The following is a 15,221-nucleotide window of genomic DNA, read 5'->3' as shown; positions in this document are numbered from 1 at the left end:
TAATACTAAAATTTATATAAATTTCAAAGGACCCTTAACAGCCAAAATCATCTTGGTGGGGGGAACAAAGCTAGTGATCTCATACTTCCTGATTTCAAAACTTACTGGAAGGCTACAGTAATCAAAACAGTGTAGTATCCTGAGAAAAATTTTCACAAACATAGTCAAATGATTACAATAAGGTTGCTAGTATCATTCAGTTTGGGTAAGAACAGTCTTTTCCACAAATGGTGCTGGAAAAACTGAATATACACATATATAATTGAACATGGGCCCTTTCCTTACACCATGTACAAAAATTAACTCAAAATATAATAAGGACCTACACAGAGCTAAAACTATAACATTTCTGAAGGAAAATATAGGTAGAAGTTTCATGACAATCATTTGACAATTATTTCTTGGATACGATAACCAACGTATGGGCAAAAAAAAAAAAAGGCCAATTAAACGTCATCAAAATTAAAAACTATATAATCAAAAACACTATAAACAAAGTGAAAAGGCAACTCAGATAGTGACAAAATATATTTGAAAATCACATATTCTGATAAAGTATTCTTTTTTTGTAGCGACAGAGTCTCACTTTATGGCCCTCGGTAGAGTGCCATGGCATCACACAGCTCATAGCAACGTCCAACTCCTGGGCTTAAGTGATTCTCTTGCCTCAGCCTCCCGAGTAGCTGGGTCTACAGGCGCCCGCCACAACACCCAGCTATTTTTTGGTTGTAGTTCAGCTGGGGCCGGGTTTGAACCCACCACCCTCGGTATATGGGGCCGGTGCCTTACCGACTGATCCACAGGCACCGCCCCCTGATGAAGTATTCTTAACATAGAATATCTACAACTTAACAACAAAAATAATTGATAAAAAATTGAGCAAAGGACTTGAATAGACATGTCTCTAAATAAGCCACATATACAAATGTGCAATAATCACATGAAAAGATGCTCAACATCACTAATAATAAAGAAAATTAAAAAACACAATGAGACAACATCTCACACCCATGTGAATGGCAATTATGAATATATATATGTGTATATATATATATATGTATATATATATAGCTTGGTGCCATCCACATACAATGAAGCTAGCGAGTTCAAACCCATGCCGGGCCAGCTAAACAACAATGACAATTGCAACAAAAAATAGTTGGGCATTGTGGCAGGCACCTATAGTCCCAGCTACTTAGGAGGCTGAGGCAAGAGAATTGCTTAAGCCCAAGGGTTTGAGGTTGCTGTGAGATGTGATGCTATGGCACTCTACCGAGGGCAATATACTCTGTCTCCAAAAAAAGAAAAAAAATATATATATATATATACACACACACACATATATATATATATAAAATAACAAATATCAGTGAGGATTTGGAAACGTTCCACTTCTAGGTATATCCATGAGAATTGAAGGCAGGTACTCAAAAAGATGCTTTTACAACAATGTTAACACATGCTTTAAAAGGTAGAAGCTATACAACTGTCCATTAAGGGATGAATGGATAAACAAAATTTGGTATACACATAAAAAGTAATATTAGACTTACTTCCAATATTAGACTTACTTACCAATACTTCCTATGCTATTCTGAAAACTTGAAGAGAAGGGAACCATTCTCATCTTATTTTATGAGGCTGCATTACCTTAATACCAAACCCAGACAAATATATGACAAGAAAAATGCAGACCAATGTCCCTTATGAATATTGATGTAAAATCCTCAAGGAAGGAAATTCTGACAACTGTTACACCATGGATGAACCTTGAAGACAATTATGCTATGTGAAATAAATTATTCATAAAAGGATGATACCGTATAATTCTATTTACATGAAGTAACTAGAGTTGTCAAATTCATTGAGACAAAGTAGAGTCTGAGGGAAAATAAATGGGAATTAGTGTCTGATGGGTAGAGAATTGTATTTCAGTAACACAAAAAAGAAGTTGAGATAAATGTTAGTGATGGTTGCACAATGTGAATGTACTTAATACCATTGAATTGTACACTTGAAAATAATGAATCTCATTGAGGGAGACAAGATGGCGGACTGAAGCCAGCTTTCAACAAAGGCTCCCGTCCAGAAGGAGAGTTAAGGGACAGGAATTTAGTAAGTATCCTGGTGGACTTGAGCCTCACCAAGAGAGAAGGCTGAAGAACGCACATCAACACCGCTGAGGCAAGTTGTGATCACAAGGACGCAAACAAAAGGTACAAAATCCACCACCAAGCGGACGGGAGTCCCCCTCCCCCATGAGACCGGCTCTGGAGCCCCACAATTTAACAAGCGGGCAGAAATTAAAGGCCCTCCCACTACACTCCACGGGAAAGACCTTCTAAAAACTGGACCTACCTCCCCTACTGGGGTGCCGTGGCGTTCTCCTGCCGGACATAGGGCTGAATAAAACTTTGGGAATCCTTTGCCGGCAACCCTGAATCCCCGGCGCTCCCCTCCCGCCCACTGAGGTCTGGAGGCCTGTCCCCCAGGACTTCGGATCCTTGGGTGATTTCTCAAGGGGAGTGGACAGTCCCCGAGTTGCGACTGGTAGCATTGACTCTGAGGCCCGCGAGTGAGGAGAGGGCACCGGGCTGAGGGGGAGTCACGCCTCGCGGCACTTCCCTGCGGTGCAGTGCACCAACTCTCCCCGGGCATACGGGGCCCAAGACTGAATAAGACTCTGGCCTCCCCGCTGAGAGCTGAGAACCCCTACTCTCACTCGGGGTCTGAGGGCCAATCCCCCAGGAGTTCGGCTCCTTGGGTGATTTCTCGAGGGGAGTGCACAGTGCCTGAGCTGCGTCAGGTCAGCGCTGACTCTGGGATACGTGAGCGAGGAGAGGGCACTCCGCTGAGGGGAAATCAAGCCTTGGCGGCACTTCCCTGCGGTGCAGTGCAGGAGCCCTCCCCGGGCACAAGACTGAATAAGACTCTGGCCTCCCCGCTGAGAGCTGAGAGCCCCTACTCTCACTCGGGGTCTGAGGGCCTATCCCTCCGGAGTTCGGCTCCTTGGGTGATTTCTCGAGGGGAGTGCACAGTGCCTGAGCTGCGTCAGGTCAGCGCTGACTCTGGGATACGTGAGCGAGGAGAGGGCACTCCGCTGAGGGGAAATCAAGCCTTGGCGGCACTTCCCTGCGGTGCAGTGCAGGAGCCCTCCCCGGGCACAAGACTGAATAAGACTCTGGCCTCCCCGCTGAGAGCTGAGAGCCCCTACTCTCACTCGGGGTCTGAGGGCCTATCCCTCCGGAGTTCGGCTCCTTGGGTGATTTCTCGAGGGGAGTGCACAGTGCCTGAGCTGCATCAGGTCAGCGCTGACTCTGGGACACGTGAGCAAGGAGAGGGCACTCCGCTGAGGGGAAATCAAGCCTTGGCGGCACTTCCCTGCGGTGCAGTGCAGGAGCCCTCCCCGGACCGTAGTATTGCGTGAAACTGAATGAAACTCTAGCTTCCCCCCGCCCCACTCCCAATCCAGGTCTGGGGGCCCATCCCCCAAGAGTTCTGATTCTTGGGGGATCTCTTAAGGGGTGTGGACCCAGCACAAACTGCAGCCGCTCAGTGCTGACTCTGGTGCGCGGGACAGAGGAGAAAAGGGTCGCCTGAGTGCCCACACCAGAGCAGCAGTTCCCTGGAGGTAGATCAACAGCCGTTTTTTCTTTAACGGCAGAACGCTCACTTCTGGATATTCTGAGGCCACACCCCCTGTCTCCCTGGGCAACCAGAGGAGGCCACCGGTGTCACGGCTCACAAACCCAGAAGCCTCCAGGGCGGGGCCGACCCAGAGAGGTGTTCAGAGGCAATTCTCCAGCAGCAAAGACGTTTGAACTCAAAACAGCCCGTCTCCTGTAGGCGATGACAGGAACAGAGACAGAACCTCACAAAGTTGTCTGTTCTGTTCTGTTCTGTTAGCAGCATCCATCAGGGACGGGGCTAAGCCTGAGTGAACACCTCCTTCCCATCACCTGCATCAAACACTCAAAGATGTCAGGCCCCATCTCCTCCTGCTAGATAGCGGCAGTCTGCGGGGGCCTGGCAGACTTCCTCGCGATTCAGGCAGGTGCAAACCCCTGGAGTGTCTGTTCACTGCAGGCAACTGGGTTAGCCATCTGCAGAGATACCAGTGACTGGGTCCGACGGAGGGGCAAAGTGGGGAAGGAGACGTCAACCTTCCCAGACTGCTCTGTTTGCGGGGTGGCTCCTCCTGACTCCACGCTGCACTGGGGTGAGCTGTGTCAGAGGAGTCACCAGGCCCCTGTGATCCAGTTCCCAGAGACCTCTTGAACCCTTCCACCTGAGACAAGTGCCGATTGAGACAGTTGATTCGGACCTTTTGAACTGGGCTAATAGACTGAGGACTTTTCAGGTGGTGCCCTGGGTGTGCGATTGTAGGAAGGTTTGATTCTCCTTTTCCAACTGGGGCCAGAGGTGGGCAGGCGGGGTGACTTAATTGCTGATTTTTTCACACAGCTGAGACTTCAAGCCAGAGTAGAAGTTGCAATAGGATCGAACAGAAACCAGCTGAAAACAAGACAGAACCACTTTGCTCCACCACACCAGACAGGGCCCCAGTTTCTCAGGCCACAACACTGTACGGGCCCTCGATAAAACCCCAGGGGAAAAACCAAAGGGAGTAAACCATGGGGCGGAATCAGCGGAAAAACTCTGGTAACATGAATAACCAGAATAGATCAACCCCCCCAAGAAAAGATACGGCAGATGTGATTGAAGATCCCATTCATAAACAACTGGCTGAGATGTCAGAAGTCGAATTCAGAATTTGGTTTGCAGACAAGATTAATAAAATGGAATTAGGAATTCGAGGAGAAATTCAAAAGTTGTCTCAAGAATTTAACGAATTTAAAGACAAAACCACCAAAGACTTAGACACACTGAAACAAGAACTTACAGCCCTCAAAGATATGAAAAATACAGTAGAATCCCTCAGTAACAGAATGGAGCAAGCAGAAGAAAGGATTTCTGACATTGAAGATAAAGTCTTCGAACGCTCCCAATCTCTCAAAGAGGAAGAGAAATGGAGAGCAAAAACGGATCACTCACTCAGAGAGCTCTCAGATAATTCGAAAAAACATAACATAAGGGTTATAGGAATTTCGGAGGCTGATGATGTGGCAGCCAAGGGCACAGAGGCCCTTCTACATGAAATTATGAAAGAAAATTTTCCAGACATGCCTAGAGAATCTGAAATTCAGATAGCAGACAGCTTCAGAACCCCAGCACGATTCAACCCCAAAAAGCCATCTCCCAGACATATCATAATTAGCTTCACTAAAGTTAACATGAAAGAGAAGATTCTCAAAGCAGCCCGGCGAAAGAAAACTATAACGTACAAAGGTAAGAATATTAGAATAACTGCAGATCTCTCTGCTGAAACTTTTCAAGCAAGAAGAGGCTGGTCATCAACTTTTAATCTCCTAAAGCAAAAAAACTTTCAACCCAGGATCTTGTATCCAGCTAAACTGAGTTTCATCTATGATGGAGAAATTAAATACTTCAATGACATTCATATGTTGAAAAAATTTGCCATAAGTAAACCAGCTCTTCAGGATGTTCTCAGACCTATCCTCCACAATGACCAACCCAATCCTATACCACAAAAGTAAACTCACTCAGAAACTTCGGATCAAACTCCAACTTCCACACTGGCGAAAGGATTAAAAATGTCCACTGGACCTTTGAAAAACTCGATACCCAAAATTCCACCAGACTTATCCTTACTCTCCATCAATGTGAATGGCTTAAACTGTCCTCTAAAGAGGCATAGGTTAGCTGACTGGATACAAAAACTTAAGCCAGATATTTGTTGCATACAAGAGTCACATCTCAACTTAAAAGACAAATACAGACTCAGGGTGAAAGGATGGTCATCCATATTTCAGGCAAATGGTAATCAGAAAAAAGCAGGTGTTGCAATTTTATTTGCAGATACAGTAGGCTTTAAACCATCAAAAGTAAGGAAGGACAAGAATGGTCACTTCATATTTGTTAAGGGTAATACTCAATATGACGAGATCTCAATTATTAATATCTATGCACCCAACCAGAATGCACCTCAATTTATAAGAGAAACTCTAACAGACATGAGTAACTTGATTTCCTCCAGCTCCATAATCGTTGGAGATTTCAACACTCCCTTGGCAGTGTTGGATCGATCCTCCAGAAAGAAGCTGAGCAAAGAAATCTTAGATTTAAACCTAACCATCCAGTATTTAGATTTAGCAGACATCTACAGAACATTTCATCCCAACAAAACTGAATACACATACTTCTCATCAGCCCACGGAACTTACTCCAAAATTGATCACATTTTAGGTCACAAGTCTAACCTCAGTCAATTTAAAGGAATAGAAATTATTCCATGCATCTTCTCGGACCATCATGGAATAAAACTTGAATTGAGTAACAACAGGAATCTGCATACCCATACAAAAACATGGAAGTTAAATAACCTTATGCTGAATGATAGCTGGGTCAGAGATGAGATTAAGAAAGAAATCACCAATTTTTTGGAACAAAATGACAATGAAGACACAAGCTATCAGAACCTCTGGGACACTGCAAAGGCAGTTCTAAGAGGGAAATTTATAGCACTGCAAGCCTTCCTCAAGAGAACGGAAAGAGAGGAAGTTAACAACTTAATGGGACATCTCACGCAACTGGAAAAGGAAGAACATTCCAACCCCAAACCCAGTAGAAGAAAAGAAATAACCAAAATTAGAGCAGAATTAAATGAAATTGAAAACAAAAGAATAATACAACAGATCAATAAATCAAAAAGCTGGTTTTTTGAAAAGGTCAATAAAATAGATAAACCTCTGGCCAACCTAATCAGGAAAAAAAGAGTAAAATCTCTAATATCATCAATCAGAAACAACAAAGACAAAATAACCACAGACTCATCAGAAATCCAAAAAATCCTTAATGAATATTACAAGAAACTTTATTCTCAGAAATATGAAAATCTGAAGGAAATAGACCGATACTTGGAAGCACGCCACCTTCCAAGACTTAACCAGAATCAAGTGGAAATGTTGAACAGACCCATAACAAGTTCAGAAATAGCATCAACTATACAAAACCTCCCTAAAAAGAAAAGCCCGGGACCAGATGGTTTCACGTCAGAATTCTACCAAACCTTTAAAGAGGAATTAGTACCTATATTACTCAACCTGTTCCAAAATGTAGAAAAAGAAGGAAGACTACCCAACACGTTCTATGAAGCAAATATCACCCTGATCCCCAAACCAGGAAAAGACCCAACAAGAAAAGAAAATTATAGACCAATATCACTAATGAATATAGATGCAAAAATATTCAACAAGATCCTAACAAACAGAATCCAGCAACACATCAAACAAATTATACATCATGACCAAGTTGGTTTTATACCAGGGTCTCAAGGCTGGTTCAATATACGTAAATCTATAAATGTAATTCAGCACATAAACAAATTAAAAAACAAAGACCATATGATTCTCTCAATTGATGCAGAAAAAGCTTTTGATAATATCCAGCATCCCTTCATGATCAGAACACTCAAGAAAATTGGTCTAGAAGGGACTATTCTTAAACTGATAGAGGCTATCTACAGCAAACCCACAGCCAATATCATATTGAATGGAGTTAAATTGGAATCATTTCCACTCAGATCAGGAACCAGACAAGGCTGCCCATTGTCTCCATTGCTTTTCAACATTGTAATGGAAGTTTTAGCCACCGCAATTAGGGAAGAAAAGGCGATCAAGGGTATCCATATAGGGTCAGAAGAGATCAAACTCTCGCTCTTCGCAGATGATATGATTGTGTATCTGGAAAACACTAGGGACTCTACTACAAAACTCCTAGAAGTGATCAAGGAATACAGCAGCGTCTCAGGTTACAAAATCAACATTCATAAATCGGTAGCCTTTATATACACCAACAACAGTCAAATTGAAAAAGCAGTTAAGGACTCTATCCCATTCACAGTAGTGCCAAAGAAGATGAAATATTTGGGAATTTACCTAACAAAAGACGTGAAAGATCTCTATAAAGAGAACTATGAAACTCTAAGAAAAGAAATAGCTGAAAATGTTAACAAATGGAAAAACATACCATGCTCATGGCTAGGAAGAATCAACATTATCAAAATGTCCATACTACCCAAAGCAATATATACTTTCAACGCACTCCCTATTAAAGCTCCACTGTCATATTTTAAAGATCTTGAAAAAACATTACTTCGTTTTATATGGAATCAGAAAAAACCTCGAATAGCCAAGACATTACTCAGAAATAAAAACAAAACAGGAGGAATCACACTACCAGACCTCAGACTTTACTACAAATCGATAGTGATCAAAACAGCATGGTATTGGCACAAAAACAGAGAAGTAGATATCTGGAATAGAATAGAGAACCAAGAGATGAATCCAGCTACTTACCGCTATTTGATTTTTGACAAGCCAATTAAAAACATTCAGTGGGGAAAAGATTCCCTATTTAACAAATGGTGCTGGGTGAACTGGCTGGCAACCTGCAGAAGACTGAAATTAGACCCACACCTTTCACCATTAACTAAGATAGACTCTCATTGGATTAAAGATTTAAACTTAAGACATGAAACTATAAAAATACTAGAGGAGAATGCAGGGAAAACCCTTGAAGAAATTGGTCTGGGTGAGTATTTCATGAGGAGAACCCCCCGGGCAATTGAAGCAGCTTCAAAAATACACTACTGGGACTTGATCAAACTAAAAAGCTTCTGCACAGCTAAGAACACAGTAAGCAGAGCAAGCAGACAGCCCTCAGAATGGGAGAAAATATTTGCAGGGTATAACTCTGACAAAGGTTTAATAACCAGAATCCACAGAGAACTCAAACGCATCAGCAAGAAAAAAACAAGGGATCCCATCGCAGGCTGGGCAAGGGATTTGAAGAGAAACTTCTCTGAAGAAGACAGGCGCACGGCCTTCAGACATATGAAAAAATGCTCATCATCTTTAATCATCAGAGAAATGCAAATCAAAACTACTTTGAGATATCATCTAACTCCAATGAGACTAGCCTATATCACAAAATCTCAAGACCAGAGATGTTGGCGTGGATGCGGAGAAAAGGGAACACTTCTGCACTGCTGGTGGGAATGCAAATTAATACATTCCTTTTGGAGGGATATATGGAGAACACTCAGAGATCTAAAAATAGATCTGCCATTCAATCCTGTAATTCCTCTGCTGGGCATATACCCAGAAGACCAAAAATCACAACATAACAAAGATATTTGTACCAGAATGTTTATTGCAGCCCAATTCATAATTGCTAAGTCATGGAAAAAGCCGAAGTGCCCATCGATCCACGAATGGATTAATAAATTGTGGTATATGTATACCATGGAATACTATGCAGCCTTAAAGAAAGATGGAGACTTTACCTCTTTCATGTTTACATGGATGGAGCTGGAACATATTCTTCTTAGTAAAGTATCCCAAGAATGGAAGAAAAAATATCCAATGTACACAGCCCTACTATGAAACTAATTTGGGACTCTCACATGAAAGCTATAACCCAACTACAACTTAACAATAGGGGGAAGTGGGAAAGGGGGGGTGGGTAGAGGGAGGGGAATCGGTGGGATCACACCTGTGGTGCATATTACAGGGGTATTTGCGAAACTTGGTAAATGTAGAATATAAATGTTTTGGCACAGTAACTGAGATAACGCCGGAAAGGCTATGTTAACCACTGGGATAAAAATGTGTCAAATGGTTTATGAAGTGAGTGTATGATGCCCCATAATCATATCATTGTATACACTTATGATTTAATAAAAAAATTAAAAAAAAAAAAAAAAAAAAAAAAAAAAGAAAATAATGAATCTTATGTTATGTATATTGTACCACAATAAAAAAGGAAAGAAAAAAATAAAGACCTGCTCAGATCAATAAAAACTGGGAATTTGTCACCAGCATACATACCTTGCAAAAAAAAGTTTTAAAAATTATTTAGGAGGAAGGAAACTTATAAAGGTCAAAACCTAGGGTCTATATGTCTATATGAAAAATTGAAAAGCATTAAACAAGGGGTGGCACCTGTGGCTCAAAGGAGTAGGGTGCCGGCCCCATATGCCAGAGGTGGTGGGTTCAAACCCAGCCCCAGGCAAAAAAAAAAAAAGAAAGAAAAGTATTAGACAATTTAAATGATCATAAAATCTTTGAATTTTCTTATTCTTAACAAATCTAACAGATAACATCTTGTTCAAAATAATAATAGCAAAAATGTATTTGATGATTACACCTTATAGATAAATGAAATGAATAATAGCAATGTTATGATGGAGAGAAGGGAGGAATAGGGATTATTCTGATACAAGGTACTTGTACTACCTGTGAAGTGGTATAATGTTATTTGAAAGAGGACTTAGATTAGTTATGAATTTCTACATCATCAATTCACCACTAAAATAGAAAAAAAAAGAAATATATGATATGTTAAGAAAGGGGTAAAGTGGAATCATATAAAATGCTTAGTTAACATCAGAGAAAAAGTGAAGAAAAACAGCAAGCACAATGAATAGAAAATAGTAACAAAGGAAAAACTCTGTGTCTACAAATTTGATAACCTAAATGAAAAGGATCATTTCTTTGAAAGACACAATTTTTCAAAATTTACACAAGAATAGATTATCTGAGTAGGCCTATATCTATTAAACAAATTGAATTAATAACTAATAACATTTTAAAATAGAAAACACCAGTCTAAGGTGGGTTCACTGACTCAATCTAACAAACACAGAAGAAGGAAATTACATCAATTTTCTATGATCTCAGAAAATTGGCTCAGCGCCTGTAGCTCAGCAGTTAGTGTGCCAGCCACGTACACTGGAGCTGGCCGGATTCGAATCCAGCCCAGGCCTGCCAAACAACAATGACAATTACAACCAAAAATAGCTGGGCATTGTGGCTGGCGCCTGTAGTCCTGGCTACTTGGGAGGCTGAGGCAAGAGAATCACTTAAGCCCAAGAGTTGGAGGTTGCTGTGAGTGGTGACACTAGGGCACTCTACTCTGGGTGAGAGCTTGAGACTCTGTCTCAAAAAAAAAAAAAAAAATTGAAGCAGAAAGGCTACATTGTAACTCATTCTATGAGGCCAGAATTACTCTAATACCCAATCCAGGCAAAGACATTACAAGAAAATAAAATATTAGCAAATAGGATCCAATAATGAATAAAAAGAATTACACATACACCACTACCAAGTGGGCTATATTCCTGGTATGCAGGGCTTGTTCAACGTTCAAAAATCAAGTGATGTAATCCACTTCATCAACAGGCTATAGAAGAAAGAAGCTTAGGATTATATTAATAGATACAGAAAATGTATTTGACAAAATCCAACATCCATTCATGATAAAACTAGGAATAGTAGAGAATTCCTGAACTTGAAATAGAACATCAAAAAATACAGCTAACAAAATCCTTCATGGTGAAAAAGTAGATGTTTTGCTACTAATATCAGAAGCAAGGGCAGAATGTCTATCCTCATCCCATCTGTTAAACATTATAATGGAAGTCCTAGCTAATGTAATAAGACAAGAAAAGGAAATAACAGATATACAAACTAAGAAAGAAGATATAGAATTGTCTTTGAATGTAGATGATTTTCTGTGTAGAAAGTTCCAAAGAATAAAACGAGGAAACCTCCTGGTTTCTATAATATATTATAGAATATTTATAGAATATAAATATAAATATAATAATTATAGAATATTTCTATTCTATAATAAGCAATTATAGTGACTTTGCAGGGTATAAGGTTAATATACAAAAGTCAACTGATTTCTGTATACTAACAATGAACAGCTGAAATTTGAAATTGGAAACAATACTATTTACATTAACATCAAAAAAGGAAATGCATAGGTATAAATTAAACACAAAAATATATGAAAGAAACTGGAAAGTTCAACAAAACTAAAACAGAAAAGTCACAAGTAATTTAAAATGGAGGTCAGGTACAGTGGTTCATGTCTATAATCTATGCACTTTGGGAGGCCAAAGCAGGAGGATTACTTGAAGCCAGAAGTTCAAGATCAGCTTGAGCAACACAGTGAGACACCATCTCAACAAAATATTAAAAAGTAAATAAGCCAGACATGGTGGTATGTGCCAGTAGTCCCAGCTATTCAGGAGACTGAAGCAGAAGGATCATTTGAAGCTCAGGAGTTCTATGCTGCAATGAGTTCTGATTGCACCACTGCACTACATCCTTGGTGACAGAGTAAGATCCTGTCTTTAAAATAAACAAATAAATTAAATTAAAAGAAAAACAGAAATAAAAGTGGTGACGTTACACCCAATTATACAGAAATAAAAAGAATTACAAATGACTACTATAAACAATTGTATGCAAACAAATTAGGTAATGTAGAGTGAAATGGACAAATTTCTAAAAATACACAAATTACCTAAACTGACCCAAGAAAAAAGAGACTATCTCATTAGACACATATGTAAAGACTAAATCAGACATAAAAAACTACACAACTAAGAAAACTCCAGGACCAGACAGCTTTACTAATGATTTCTACTAAACATTTATGGAATAATTAACATGAATCTTTTTGTAACTCTTCCAAAACATAGAAGGGGGGAATACTCACTTTGACATCATTCTACAAAGCAAGGATTGTCCTGATACAAAGCTAGATAAAGACATACAAGGAAAGAAAATTTCAAAGACCCCTCATGAACATAGATGGAAATGTTTTCAACAAAATCCTAGAAAACTAAATCCAACAGCATGTTAAAAGAATTACATACTATGATTAAATGGGATTTATCCCAGGAATATAAGTATGTTTAAACATGAGAAAATTAACTAATGTAACCTATCACATTAATAGAATGAAGAAAAAATGTGATTATTTCAATTGACACAGAAAGTCAATTTGACAAAATCTAACACCATTTCATAATAAAAACTAAGGAGAGCTTTCTGAACATAATAAAAGATATTTATGTAAAACAAAAAAATAGCACCATACTCAATGACGAATACTGAGAACTTTCTCCTTATGACCAAGAACAAGACAAAAAAAAATCACTTTCATTGCTGCTTTTCAACATGGTACTGGAAGTTGTAGCCAGAGATATTAGATATGGAAAAGAAATAAAGGCATTCAAATTGGAAAAGAAGTAATATTATTTCTGCTCACAGATTACATGGTCTTATATGTAAGGACAACCAAAGACCACACACACACACCTGGTAAAATTAATAAATTCAGCAAAATTGCAGAATACAAGATCAACACACAAATATTAGTTGTGCTTCTATACGTTAACAATGAGCAATCAGAAAAAGAATTTAAGAAAGCAATTCCAGTTACAACAACATATAAAAGAATAAAATACCAAGGAATAAATTTAACCAAGGAGGTGAATAATATACACAACAAAACTATAAAATATTGCTGAAAGAAATTAAAGATACAAATAAATGGAAATATATTCTGTATTCATAGGTAGGAAGACTTAAAATTGTTAAGTCTTGGATGTCATTGGATGTCATTACTACCTAAAGTGACCTCCAGATTAGATACAATCTCTCTCAAAATAAGTTTTTTTTTTCAAAATAGAAAAGCCTCTGTCTCAAAAAAAAATATGGCAAGCAAATGTTGTTAGGAGATGTAATTAGAGAAGGTGAGAAAGACTATATCTCAATTTTTTATTTTTTATTTCATTATTATTTTTCAAATGGAACGCTTCACGAATTTGTGTGTCATCCTTGTGTAGGGGCTATGCTAATCTTCTCTGTATCGTTCCAATTTTAGTATATGTGTTGCCGAAATGAGCACCTATTTTTTATTTTATTTATTTATTTATTTATTTATTTTTGAGACAGAGTCTCACTATGTCACCCTCGATAGAGTGCAGTGGCATCACAGTTTACAGCAACCTCAAACTCTTGGGCTTAAGCAATTCTTTTGCCTCAGCCTCCCAAGTAGCTGGGACTACAGGCACCTGCCACAACACCCTGCTATTTTTTGTTGAAGTTGTCTTTGCCCTTTAGCTGTCTTGGGCCGAGTTTGAACCCTCCACCCTTGGTGTATGTGGCTGGCGTTGTAACCACTGTGCTATGGCCGTCAAGCCGATATTTTTATTTTTTTGAGACAGAGTCTCACTTTGTCACCCTCAATAGGGTGCTGTGGCATCACAGTTCACAGTAACCTCAAACTCTGGGGCTGAAGTTATTGTCTTGCCTCAGACTCCCAAGTAGCTGGGATTACAGGCACCCACCACAACACCCAGCTATTTGTTTGTTTGTTTGTTTATTTGTTTTTTACCCAGCTATTTTTAGAGACAAGGTCTCACTCTGGCTCAGGCTGGTCTCCAACCTGTGACCTCAGGCAATCCACCCACCTTGGCCTCCCAAATGCTGGGATTACAGGCATGAGCCACCACACCCAGCCTAAGAGCCTATATTTTACACAGTATTTAAAGAGTTATTTTTCTGACCATTCTATTGCATAATTTGGTAGTTACCAACATTGAGTTTTGGCATTTGGCTCTAGTGCTCTTAGTGTTTAATAGTTTACTGCTTTGATGTCAGATGCATATAGGCCTGTACTCCATGTGCAACACAAGAGTAATACAATGTCATACACTACATGGTTGCATGCCAGAGTACATCCACCTAGGAGTGGGCATGAGTGCCCTCCGAGTAGAGCAGCCAGGGAAATATAATACTATTTTTGATATCTGAGACTTTGTCCAACAGCTCTTTGTGCACCTACCTTTATGTTTTCAAATGTAATCTAGCTAACAAATATAACTATCTTCTCAAATTAAAAAAAAAAATGAGCAAATTACTTAAATAGACATATCTCTAAAGAAGATATATAAATGACCAATAAGCACATGAAAAGATGCTCAACGTCATTAGTAACTACAAAAATCAAAATCAAAACTATAATGAGATATCATTTCATACTTATTGGGGTGGCTATAATCAAAAACAAGAAAAATAACAAGTGTTAGTTACGATGTATAGAAATTTGAACTTCCAGCAATTGCTGATGGGAATTGAAAAATAGTGTACCTGCAATGAAAAACAGCATGGCAGTTCCTCAAAAAATTATAGAGCTACCATATGACCATATGACCCTGAAATCCCACTCTTTGGTATACTTGTATATACCAGAGAAATTAAAACATATTCACACCA

At 39.3% G+C, this 15,221-nt stretch overlaps 1 protein-coding gene and 1 non-coding gene across 7 annotated transcripts in view; one reads left to right on the top strand and one right to left on the bottom strand.

Moving 5' to 3' along the window:
* ASB12 (ankyrin repeat and SOCS box containing 12) overlaps positions 1-15,221 on the top strand; it is a 307,551-nt gene that overhangs the window by 279,532 nt on the left and 12,798 nt on the right. The window lies entirely within an intron of this gene.
* LOC128578700 (U6 spliceosomal RNA) lies at positions 13,745-13,851 on the bottom strand. The gene has a single exon (XR_008377840.1). It is a non-coding gene; the product is annotated as a U6 spliceosomal RNA (small nuclear RNA).

Source organism: Nycticebus coucang, chromosome X (assembly GCF_027406575.1).
Source record: "Nycticebus coucang isolate mNycCou1 chromosome X, mNycCou1.pri, whole genome shotgun sequence".
Taxonomy (NCBI): Eukaryota; Metazoa; Chordata; class Mammalia; order Primates; family Lorisidae; genus Nycticebus; species Nycticebus coucang.
Note: the sequence above shows the minus strand (reverse complement) of the source record. Positions and strands in the feature narration are given on the sequence as shown.